Genomic DNA, 12,827 nt, shown 5'->3' with positions numbered 1-12,827 from the left:
TGTCTCTCACTCATATTTGGCCTCAGAGAGTGGAAGGGAGGCCTGGGTGATGATCATCTGGGGTGAGTGTGTGCAGTAGGAGTCCCACAGAGGGAAGCTGTAGCCACTTGGAAGGCTGGGTAGTCACCTGCCCTATTAGAGGCTGAAGACTATGGAATGGACAGCATGGCCCTGTATTCCTGTTATCTTTTTCTACTGACTAGGGTGTCTTGAGAAGTAACTTGACAGAGGCTGTGGTAGTAGCCACATTCGAATAATATATATTCAAATAATGTGCCACTTAGACCACAGAGTAATTTCTAAGGTCCAGAGCCCATAGGCAGTAGTGGCTTCAGCCAGAGCAAACTTCTTGGTGGGAGTAATTCCTCCTAGGCAATTTTGGGACCTGAGATTGCAGAATCTTTGATCAGATAGCTGCATTAGTGAGGGATGACTCGGAAGGATTTATGGACACTTGTAAGCACCCCTGAGGATTTCTAGAAATATTTTGTAAAAGGTTGAACTTCCTGTATTCAAACATACTTAGAGCTATTGTGATTTTGGTGATAGTGTTAATGTGATGTCATTTGTATTTTCTGGTTGGCAAGGCCCAAGTCATTTGGATTCCAGAAGGATTTTAAACAGCTGAAAGACATGGTTAGATTTGAGACTTAGGACACCCTGATATTAGTGTAGAAATGGGATAGGAGCTTTGCAGAAGTAGCAGTTAAGAAGGGGTTACAATAGTGTTCTGGTGTTAAATGAAGGACCTAACTAAGTTGGTGAAAGGAGGGGTGGGATGGAGGGGAAAAATTTAAAAGAATACTTCAGAAACACTCAATAGGATATCATGTTTATTTAGATACAGAAGATAACAAAAAAGGAGAGGTCAAAGGTGACTCTCCAGGGGAGGGAGTTTTGTGAGAGGTCAATTAAGTCATTCTCATGATGAAATCAAGTAAGAGAATAATTAAGAAATGTCTACTGAATGGGAAAATTAGGAGGTCAGTGGGCCTTTGGTGCTTTGTCTCCAGTGGTTCATCCACTCCTGATTCATATTCTTCCTTTATGTTTTTATTTACCTTGTATGCTCTTGGGTCCTCCTGGAAGTGTTACTATTTGAGTTGGCCTTCTTGCTCTGACCTTTCCTGAAACCCAACTCTTCCCAGCTAGAATTTTTCGGCCCTGGGTCCCATTTCCTTGGGACTTCCCCAGGTGAAACAAAAGTTGCTTGCCGGATTCATACTAATGTTACAGGATTTTTTTCTCCTTTAGTGCCCGCAGTTCTTGGTCACACCACTTTGAAGAATGAAGAGGTAGACCAGACAAAGAGTGGTGGGCAGCAAAGCAAAGTTTATTGAGCGATAGTAAAGTTTATTAAGTGATAGTACAAAGCTCCCAAAGAGGGAAGGAACCCAAGAGGGTTGCCATTGCTTTCTTTCTTTCTTTTTTTTTTTTTAAAGATTTTATTTACTTATTAGAGAGAGAGAGAGAGAGAAACAGCACCAGCAGGAGGGGCAGAGAGAGAGAATCTCAAGCAGACTCTACACTGAACATGGAGCCCCATGTGAGGCTTCATCCCAGGACCCTGAGATCATGACCTGAGCAAAAACCAAGAATTGGATGCTTAACCAACTATGCCATCCAGGTGCCCCACCACTGGAGTTTCTAAGTCTAGGGATTTTTATGGACTTACTGGTGGGCTGTTTTAATCTGATTAACCCTCCATGGGCCTGTTACCCAGTCAGGTTTTTGCCATCTACCTATCACATGAAAGGGTGGAGGGCTCCTTTCAGGGTAGTGTAAAATCCTTTTAAGGATGGTTTCCTTTTAGGGCAGGGGCCCCTTGTCCCTGCCTGCCTTTCTTCCAACTATCCTTCATCACTAATGGGATCATATACGTCTCTCCCAGGAATCTGAGCATTTTAAAAGGTGATTTTAAGGGTAGTTATTTAACCCAAAGGAATTAATCTCTGGTGGTAGAAGTTTCCAGTTACATGGCATAGGGGGAAGTGGCTTGTAAAGAGGATAATCAACTCTTTTACAAAAGGAAAAACAAAAACTATGAAATCATAATAGATTTACCTCAAATCAAACTAAGGAATAGATGAGGTCATTTTCTATTCCTTCATTCCAGACTATTGCTGTCTCACTCTCCCTAGTTTCCTTGTCCCTGATAGAACCCCTGCTACCCAGCTTTCCCTACCCATCATACCCTAAGCACTAGCCAGACCTTGTGTGCTTCACTATATTGCTTTTCTCATCTTCTGTGTGATAACTTTCCCATGATCAGCCTCCAGCCCCTTCTCAGGCCTGCTCTGTCTTCCTGCCAAGAAACTACTCTGATTTGAGGATGAATTCCAAAATGTGATAATCACCTACAAAAACAAATGAGATAAAGATGGAATAAGTGACAGTAGAAATGTGTTTACTCTTATCTGAGGCCCTTGCTTTGGGGGACAGAAGGTGCATACAATGCTAAGCAGGCTGTCAGATTGTGGGTAAGAACATTAGCCTTGGGGAGATCCTATAATCAGAGGAAAGATAATTGGGATTTGGGAAAGTGGCCAAGGGGTAAGGAAGGAATATGTGGCAGCAGACAATGTAGTTTTATGTGGATGTGGGCATAGGAAATCTGACTTTAAAAATGCAAAGTTTGAGATTTCTAATCATAATAACAAGAGCAACTACTGTATGCTAAGCACTTTCCATGTATTTTATCTCATTTTCTCCTCACAACAACTTTGTAAGGTAGGTACTGATATTATCCTCATTTTAAGATAAAACAGTGGCATCTTAGAGAGGTAAATTAGCTTGCCTGAGGTCACATGGCTAGTAAGGTGTAGAGCCGGGAATGACACTCAGGCCAAACTTGTCTCCAGAAACCATACTTTAATCATTTAGTATAGACCAGGTACCATCGTGAGCACTTTACATGTACTCTACCATTTAAGCCTTACAACAGTGCTATGACATAGGTGCTATTATTATCCTAACTTTATAGGTGAGGAAACAGACACATAGAAATGATAACACTTGTCTCTTTAATAAATAGAGCCAGTGCTCTAATCCATTACTCTGTAAACACAAGCCACACCATATGAGACAAACAGGAAAATTCCAAAGCAAAGAAATGGTATAAGCTATGAAGATGAAGAATGGATCATTGATAGGCCAAGATATAAATCGTAACAGGGATGGGTGGCAGTAGATGGGTTTGTTAAGCCCCCATGTATGTTCTTGATTTAGCATCTTTTAATCAGTGAATGAGCTCTGTTAGTTAGCCAACTTGATTTTAAGGTGGATTCTAACATTCCATAGCACCTTCTGAAGAAGTTAACTAATTTAGATGGCTCACTAATATCTGCTATCAGGTCTTATGTAAAGTTCAATTTATGGCTTTGTCCATAATCTTGAAACAAAATTGCTGCCAATGAGATTTCAGCAGACATTAATCCCATAATTCCCTCTCTGTTATGGGTCCAGCTACCTCTCTCATTTCATATATGACTGTATTTCTCATTCTACTCTAGTCCTGATGGACTTCTTGCTGTACTTTGAATACTACAAGTTCATAGCTGCCTATATGCCCAATGCCTAGGAAAATGGTTGGCACATAGTAGACACTTAAATATTTGTTGGATGATCAAAAATTCCTGGTACAAATTGAAGAGATAGGATATTAAGCCCAGGTGGAGACATTTACCTTAGCTAGGAGGGATGCTGGTTCATTTATTATAACAGGAGGAAAAGAGGATAATAATAACAATACCCCAAATAGAAAATAGTTAAATAGGGCTTACAATTCCAAGAACTTTACACATATTAACTCATAAAATTTTACTCTATCAATTAGGGGTGTCTGGGTGGCTTAGTCACTTAAGTGGCCAGCTCTTGGTTTTGGCTCAGGTCATGATCTTGGGGTCCTGGGATTGGGCCTTGTGTTGGGCTGTGCACTCAATGGGGAGTCTGCTTGAGAATTCTGTCTCTCCCTCTCCCTGTCCCCTTCCCCCAGTGTGCGCGCTCTCTCTCTCTCTCTCACAAATAAATAAATAAATCTTTAAAGAAACAAGTCTATTAATTGGCTATTACTACTATCTATATATTATAAAAAAACAAAAAGCTCAATAAGGCTATATGATTTGATAAAATTCACACAGCTAGTGAGTAGTAGAGCTGGCTCTTAACTGTAAAAGGATAATATACACAGGTGTTAGGTAGGCCTTTATGTTTAGAATCAAGAAGAGGAGAGCATTTATGTCTAATAGTGTCAATTTTCTCTGTAATTTGCTGAGAGAGAGGGAGGAGGATGGCGTCAAGGGATGGAGGTTTGAGGAGAATGGAGAAAATTTGAAGTAGTCCGTGGAGGGTGGGAAATGGAATTGACCAAAGACATACATTAGGATTGCAGGTGGTGTTGAGAATATGTATGAGGATGGTGGTCATGAACACACTGTGTTCCTAGTCTTCCATGTATATGACTTTGTCTAGCAATTATTGATCACTTTGATACAGACTTGGTGAAAGTGGACAGTAGTGTTCATCCAGGATTAAGGTTTTGCCAGATGCGTGTGACGAAATGACAGAGAAGTAAGAGACTTTAGGGTATTGACAAGAATTATTGAAAATATATGACTGAGGGATCTAAACTGGATAAAAAGCAAGGTAAAGAAAAACTAGCTGATGTACCGAGAGAAAGTGAAGAAGACAGTGAATTGGATATTCTAATGAAGTCAAAGAATAGTTGTAGTAAGAAATACTTGAACATGCAAAGTGGAAAGAACATAGGTTATGGACAGAGAACAGAATGTTGGAGTTACTGATATGGAAGATGAAGTAGGTTCAGGGATATTAGGGATGGGTGGTTAAGCTGGAGTCAAGGGGCAATTTGGAAGTCAAGGAACTAAGAAACCAGGGATTTGGAAGAGCCGTCTATATGGATATTGATGTCACTAAGAATGATGACAATAATGCCGAAGTTGGTAAATGAAGGAATTGCTGACAGGTATAGAAAGAGGAAGAGAGGGAGACTGGTATAGTTAGATGATATAAGCCAAAAGAGAGGTTTACAAGAGTAGAGAGCACTAGAAAAAGCAATGGGGAGCAATGGTGACACCTGCTAAATTTCTGGCCCTGAGGTACTTGGGGTATGGGAAAATAATCAGCTCTCTTCCGAGTGCTGCAGGAGGAAGCAGTGTCTACATTCCATGACTTACCTTAGTTTCCCATATACCTAAGAGTTCTCCTCCTTGTTCTTTTCTCCCCTGATTATTTTCATATATTGACTAGTGTGTGTATGTGTGTGTGTGTGTGTGACACACACACTAAACAAGACTAAGACAATCACTGATCACGTTTTAGAAAAATTCTAGTTCAGATGATAGACTCACCCAGTTAAGAAAGGGGTTTTTAGATGCTGCCTAACAGCTCTTTGGAACTCTAGGTAGAGCAGGGTTAGATGAAGAAAGTTTTCGAAAATAATCTTTAAAAGGCCTGGAGGTCCTGCAGCTCTCCTCTACCAGCCTGGAGACGTCAGAGAGCTGTAGCAAGAGCTCCATGAATGGCTAGGAGCAGAAGTGGGCCTGCTGTGTGTGTTTCACACAAAGCAGTGCCTTAAGGGGCCAGTCAGATGCTGCCTTCAGTGCAATTGCTTCACATAAGTTGTTGAAGAGTTAAATGCCTGAGAGTATTTCCTGGCTTGGTGGTGGGAAATGAAATCTTCTTATCTTTGGAAAGGCCATCATTATTCCTTTCCAGGCTGTGATGAATCAGAAGGAGGGAGAAAGGGTAGGAGAGACAGAGAGGGGGAGGAGGGAAAGAGAGAGAGAACAAGAGTGAGCTAACTTACATGTCATTCAAGCAATAGCTCTGCTCTATTTAGTCTCTTTTACATTGAGCAAGCACCAAGTCTTGGACTGTGGCTAGATCTCATCTTCAATCAAGTCTTCCTTTGGGCTTTCCTGGTTTAATTAGCTCTGGTCAGTGTAGTGACAATCTTACCTAGGAAACCAAAGGAATAGTCACTGCGCTAAACGCAGGTCTAGCAGGGAGCCAGGGCACGGACTGGCTCTTAGGTTTTTATTTATTCTCAGGACCCTTCTCTCTAAGGATTTTTTGGTTGACTTCAGAAGCAGGACATTTTATACAGTCTTTTTTAAAGATTTATTTATTTGAGAGAGAGAGAAAGAGAGAGGGAACGAGCATGAGCAGGGGCAGGGGCAGAGAGAGAGGGAGAGAGAGAATCTCAAGCAGATTCCCCACTAAGCTTGGAACCTGACATGGGGCTCGATCTCACAACCCTGAGATCATGACCTGAGCCAAAATCAAGAGTTGGACACTTAACCGAGAGAGCCACCCAGGTGCCCCTACACAGTCATTTTGAAACAGATGGCATCAGGAGAGCTCTATCAAACTATAAAAGCACTGTTTATTTTTAATTATCAATAATTTTCACAAGATATGCTTAATGGACCCCTGAGCCAGGCTAACCCATACCCCATGCTGAGAGCCTTGTATAGTTTACTACTTGGCTGTATGGAATAATGGTTAAACCAGGTTAACCTAGACTGCTTGGGTCTAAGTCCTGTCCTAGCACTTACTAACCATGTGACCTCAAGAAGGATACATGGTCTCTCTAGACTTCAATTCTCTCTTTAAGATGTAATGATGATAATAGTCCTATGGGTGTATAGTAGTTAACACAGTACCTTAGTCAGGGGCGGAGCAGGATGGCGGAGGAGTAGGAGACCTGGGTTTCGTCTGGTCCCAGGAATTCAGCTGAATAGGGATCAAACCATTCTGAACACCTACGAACTCAACAGGAGATCGAAGAAAAGAATAGCAACAACTCTCTGAACAGAAAAGTGACCAGGTTCTGGAAGGTAGGACGTGCGGAGAAGTGAATCCGAGGCGATATTCGAGAGGATAGACGGCGGGAGAGGGGGGCCTCCGTCGGCCACTTCTGGCAAGTGATAGAGCCGCGGAGCACAAAATTGGAACTCTTAGAAGTTGGCTCCGCTGAGGGACATCGCTCCAGTGGCTAAGCGGGGAGTGGAACCCTTGTGGGACAGTGTGGTCTCAGGACCCTCAGGGTCACAGAAAGACCGGGGGTGCCTGAGTGCGGCAGAGCTCCCAGGTATCAGAATGGGGAAGCCGGCTGCAGAGACGGAGCCGAGGTGCGGGCTCTCAGCTCAGGGTTGCCATAAACTGTGATCTGCGGCCCGGTCGGGCCACTGCTCCTCCAGCAGGGACCCAATAAGCGGCAGATACAGGGAGACTCCCCTTCCTCCCCCGGGAAGAGTGGCACAGGAGCACACCACAGGGATCTGCTGGGTTTGGAGACTCCACACTGAGTTGGGTGCCAGAGATAGAAACGCTCGGTCACAGGCCGGGTGAGCACGGAGTGCAGCCAAAGACGGGGGAGACAGGAGTGAGTGGCTGCTTTTCTTTGGGGGCGCACTGAGGAGCAGGACCCCAAGTTCTCGGCTCCTGCGGGTGGAGATTGGGAGGCCGCCATTTCACTCTCGTCCTCCAAGGCTGTGCTGAAAACTTGCAGGGAACAAAAGATCCCGAGAGCAAACCCGAGCAGATTATTTAGCCCAGACTGGCAAGGATGGGGCAATTCCGCCCCCGGCAAAGACATTTGGGAACCACGGCAACAGGCCCCTCCCCCAGAAGATCAGCAAGAACAGCCAGCCAAGGCCAAGTTTACCGATCAATGAGAAGGGCAGAACTCCAGAGCTAGGGGAATACTGCACATAGAATCCATGGCTTTTTTACCATGATTCTTTAGTCTTTCAAAGTTAATTTTTTTAACTATCGTTTTTTGAATTTTTCTTTTTCCCTTTTTCAACCAACATCTTATCAATCGCTTTTTTAAGAAAGATTTTTATTTTTCATTTTTAGAGTCATATTCTATCCCTTCATAGTAGTCACCCTTATTTTTGGCATATGTATATAAGTTGTTCTTTCTTTAAAATTTTGAGATACAGTTTCTTCTAACAGATCAAAATATACCCTAAATCTTTGTGTATGGCTTTGTTCTAGTCTCCTGCCTGATCACGTTCTCTCCCTTTTTTTTCCTTTTTTTTAATCCTCTTCGTTCTTTTTTCAAACAACCTCTAAACTTAACAATTCCTTTTATAAAATTTTTTATAATTTTCATCTTTACAGTCATATTCCATCCCTTCATCGTATCAACCCTTATTTTTGAACATATATGTTTTTCTTTCTTTAAAATTTTAGGAGGCATTTTCTTCTAACAGACCAAAATACACCCAAAATCTAGTGTGTGGCACTGATCTGTGCACCAGCCTGATCATATTTGATCATATTCTGTTTTTGTTTTGTTTTGTTCTGTTTTTGTTTTTATCTTTATCTTTTCTTTTTCTTTTTCTTTTTTCTTTCTTTCCCTTTCTTTCCCCCCGGCTTCAGGTCTTTTCTGATTTGTTTAGAGTATATTTTCTGGGGACGTTGTTACCCTGTTAGCATTCTGTTCTCTCATTCATCTATTCTCCTCTGGACAAAATGACAAGATGGAAAAAATCACCTCAACAAAAAGAACAAGAGGTAGTACCAACTGCCAGGGACCTACTCAATATGGACTTTAGTACGATGTCGGACCTAGAGTTCAGAATGATAATTTTAATGATACTACATGGGCTTGAAAAAAGCATGGAAGTTATAAGAGAAACCCTTTCTGGAGAAATAAAAGAACTAAAATCTAACCAAGTTGAAATCAAAAAGGCTATTAATGAGGTGCAATCAAAAACGGGGGCTCTAACTGCTAGGGTAGATGAGGCAGAAGAGAGAATCAGCGATATAGAAGACGAAATGATGGAAAATAAAGAAGCCGAGAAAAAGAGATAAAGAACTACTGGATCACGAGGGCAGAATTCGAGAGATAAGTGATACCATAAGATAAAACAACATTAGAAGAATTGGGATCCCAAAAGAAGAAGAAGGAAAGAGAGGGCAGAAGGTATATTGGAGCAAATTATAGCAGAGAACTTCCCTAATTTGGGGAAGGAAACAGGCATCAAAATCCAGGACACACAGAGAACCCCCCTCAAAATCAGTAAAAATAGGTCAAAACCGCGACATCTGATAGTAAAACTTACGAGTCTCAGAGACAAAGAGAAAATCCTGAAAGCAACTCAGGAGAAGAGATCTGTAACCTACAATGGTAGAAACATTTGACTGGCAACAGACCTATCCACAGAGACCTGGCAGGCCAGAAAGGACTGGCATGATATATTCAGAGCACTAAATGAGAAAAATATGCAGCCAAGAATACTATATCCAGCTAGGCTGTCATTGAAAATAGGAGAGATAAAAAGCTTCCAGGACAAACAAAAACCAAAGGAATTTGCAAACACGAAACCAGCCCTACAGGAAATATTGAAAGGGGTCCTCTAAGCAAAGAGAGAGCCTAAAAGCAACATAGACCAGAAAGGAACACAGACAATATACAGTAACAGTCACCTTACAGGCAATACAATGGCACTAAATTCATACCTTTCAATAGTTACCCTGAATGTAAAAGGGCTAAATGCCCCAATCAAAGGGCACAGGCTATCAGATTGGATAAAAAGGCAAGACCCATTGATATGCTGGCTGCAAGAGACTCATTTTAGACCCAAAGACACCCCCACATTGAAAGTGAAGGGGTGGAAAACCATTTACCATGCTAATGGACACCAAAAGAAAGCTGGGGTGGCAATCCTTATATCAGACAAATTAGATTTTAAACCAAAGACTGTAATAAGAGATGAGGAAGGACACTATATCCTACTTAAAGGGTCTATCCAACAAGAAGATCTAACAATTGTAAATATCCATGCCCCGAACATGGGAGCAGCCAATTATATAAGGCAATTAATAACAACAGCAAAGGAACACATTGACAACAATACAATAATAGTGGGGGACTTTAACACCCCCCACACTGAAATGGACAGATCATCTAAGCAAAAGATCAACAAGGAAATAAAGACTTTAAATGACACACTGGACCAAATGGACTTCACAGACATATTCAGAACATTCCATCCCAAAGCAACGGAATACACATTCTTCTCTAGTGCCCATGGAACATTCTCCAGAAGAGATCGCATCCTAGGTCACAAATCAGATCTCAATCGATACCAAAAGATGCGGATTATTCCCTGCATATTTTCAGACCACAATGCTTTGAAACTAGAACTCAATCACAACAGGAAAGTCAGAAAGAACTCAAATACATGGAGGCTAAAGAGCATCCTACTAAAGAAGGAATGGGTCAACCAGGAAATTAAAGAAGAATTAAAAAAATTTATGGAGACTAATGAAAATGAAAACACAACTGTTCAAAATCTCTGGGATGCAGCAAAGGCAGTCCTAAGAGGAAAGTATATAGCAATATAAGCCTTTCTCAAGAAACAAGAAAGGTCTCAAGTACACAACCTAACCCTACACTTAAAGGAGCTAGAGAAAAAACAACAAATAAAGGCTAAACCCAGCAGGAGAAGAGAAATAATCAAGATCAGAGCAGAAATCAATGAAATAGAAACCAAAAGAACAGTAGAACAGATCAACAAAACTAGGAGCTGGTTCTTTGAAAGAATTAACAAGATTGATAAACCCCTGGCCAGACTTATGAAAAAGAAAAGAGAAATGACCCAAATCAACAAAATCATGAATTAAAGAGGAGAGATCACAACCAATACCAAAGAAATACAAACAATTATAAGAACATATTATGAGCAACTATATGCCAGTATATTAGATAACCTGGAAGAATTGGATGCATTCCGGGAGATGTATCAACGACCAAAACTGAAATAGGAAGAAATAGAAAACCTGAACAGACCTATAACCACTAAGGAAATTGAAACAGTCATCAAAAATCTCCCAAGAAACAAAAGCCCAAGGTCAGATGGCTTCCCAGGGGAATTCTACCAAACATCTAAAGAAGAATTAATACCTATTCTTCTGAAACTCTTCCAAAAAACAGAAATGGAAAGAAAACTTCCAAACTTGTTTTATGAGGCCACCATTACCTTGATCCCCAAATTAGACAAAGACCCCATCAAAAAGGAGAATTACAGACCAATATCCTTGATGAATATGGATGCAAAAATTCTCACCAAAATACTAGCCAATAGGATCCAACAGTACATTAAAAGGATTATTCACCACGACCAAGTGGGATTTATCCCTGGGCTGTAAGGTTGGTTCAACATCTACAAATCATTCAATGTGATACAATACATTAACAAAAGAAAGAACAAGAATCATATGATCCTCTCAATAGATGCAGAACAAGCATTTGACAAAGTACAGCATCCTTTCTTGATCAAAACTCCTCAGAGTATAGGGATAGAGGGTACCTACCTCAATATCATTAAAGCCATCTAGGAAAGACCTACAGCGAATATCATTCTCAATGGGGAAAAACTGAGACCTTTCCCCCTAAGGTCAGGAATGCGGCAGGGTTGTCCACTCTCACCACTGCTATTCAACATAGTATTAGAAGTCCTAGCCACAGTAATCAGACAACAAAACGAAATAAAAGGCATCCAAATCAACAAAGAGGAAGTCAAACTCTCACTGTTTGAAGATCATATGATACTATATGTGGAAAACTCAAAAGACTCCACCACAAAACTGCTAGCACTCATACAGGAATTCAGTAAAGTGGCAGGATATAAAATCAATGCACAAAGATCAGTGGCATTCCTATACACCAACAAGACAGAAGAAAGAGAAATTAAGGAGTCAATCCCATTTCCAATTCCATCCAAAACCATAAGATACCTAGGAATAAATCTAACCAAAGAGGCAAAGATCTGTACTCAGAAAACTACAAAATACTCTTGAAAGAAATTGAGGAAGACAAAGAAATGGAAAAATGTTCCATGCTCATGGATTGGAACAAAAAATATTGTGAAGATGTCAATGCTACCTAGAGCAATCTACACATTCAGTGCAATCCCCATCAAAACACTGTCCACTTTTTTCAAAGAAATGGAACAAATAATCCTAAAATTTTTATGGAACCAGAAAAGACCCCAAATAGCCAGAGGAATGTTGAAAAAGAAAAGCAAAGCTGGCGGCATCACAATGCTTCATTTCAAGCCCTATTACAAAGCTGTGATCATCAAGACAGTATGGTACTGTCACAAACACAGACACATAGATCAATGGAACAGAATAGAGAGCCCAAAAATGGACCCTCAACTCTATGGTCCACTAATCTTTGACAAAGTAGGAAAGAATGTTTAATGGAAAAAAGACAGTCTCTTCAACAAATGGTGTTGGGGAAATTGGACAGCCACATGCAGAAGAATCAACCTGGACCATTTCCTTATACCACCCACAAAAATAGACTCAAAATGGTTGAAAGACCTAAATGTGAGACAGGAATCCATCAAAATCCTAAAGGAGGTCACAGGCAGCAACCTCTTTGACCTCAGCCACAGCAACTTCTTCCTAGAAACCTCGCCAAAGGCAAGGGAAGCAAGGGCAAAATGAACTATTGGGACTTCATCAAGATAAAAAGCTTTTGCACAGCAAAAGAAACAGTCAACAAATCCAAGAGACAACCAACAGAATGGGAGAAAATATTTGCAAATGACATATCAGATAAAGGACTAGTATCCAAAATGTATAAAGAACTTATCAAACTCAACACCCAAAGAACAAATGATCCAATCAAGAAAGGGGCAGAGGACATGGAGAGACATTTTCCCAAAGAAGACATCCAAATGGCCAACAGGCACGTTAAAAAGTGCTCAACATTGCTCGGCATCAGGGAAATCCAAATCAAAATCTCAATGAGATACCAGTTCATACCAGTGAGAATGGCT

The sequence above is a fragment of the Callorhinus ursinus genome, unplaced genomic scaffold, assembly GCF_003265705.2.
Source record: "Callorhinus ursinus isolate GAN/ISIS: 27379988/994484 unplaced genomic scaffold, GSC_fseal_2.0 scaffold95, whole genome shotgun sequence".
NCBI classification, from domain to species: Eukaryota; Metazoa; Chordata; class Mammalia; order Carnivora; family Otariidae; genus Callorhinus; species Callorhinus ursinus.
The sequence above is the reverse complement of the archived record's forward strand: the minus strand, read 5'-3'. Positions refer to the sequence as shown.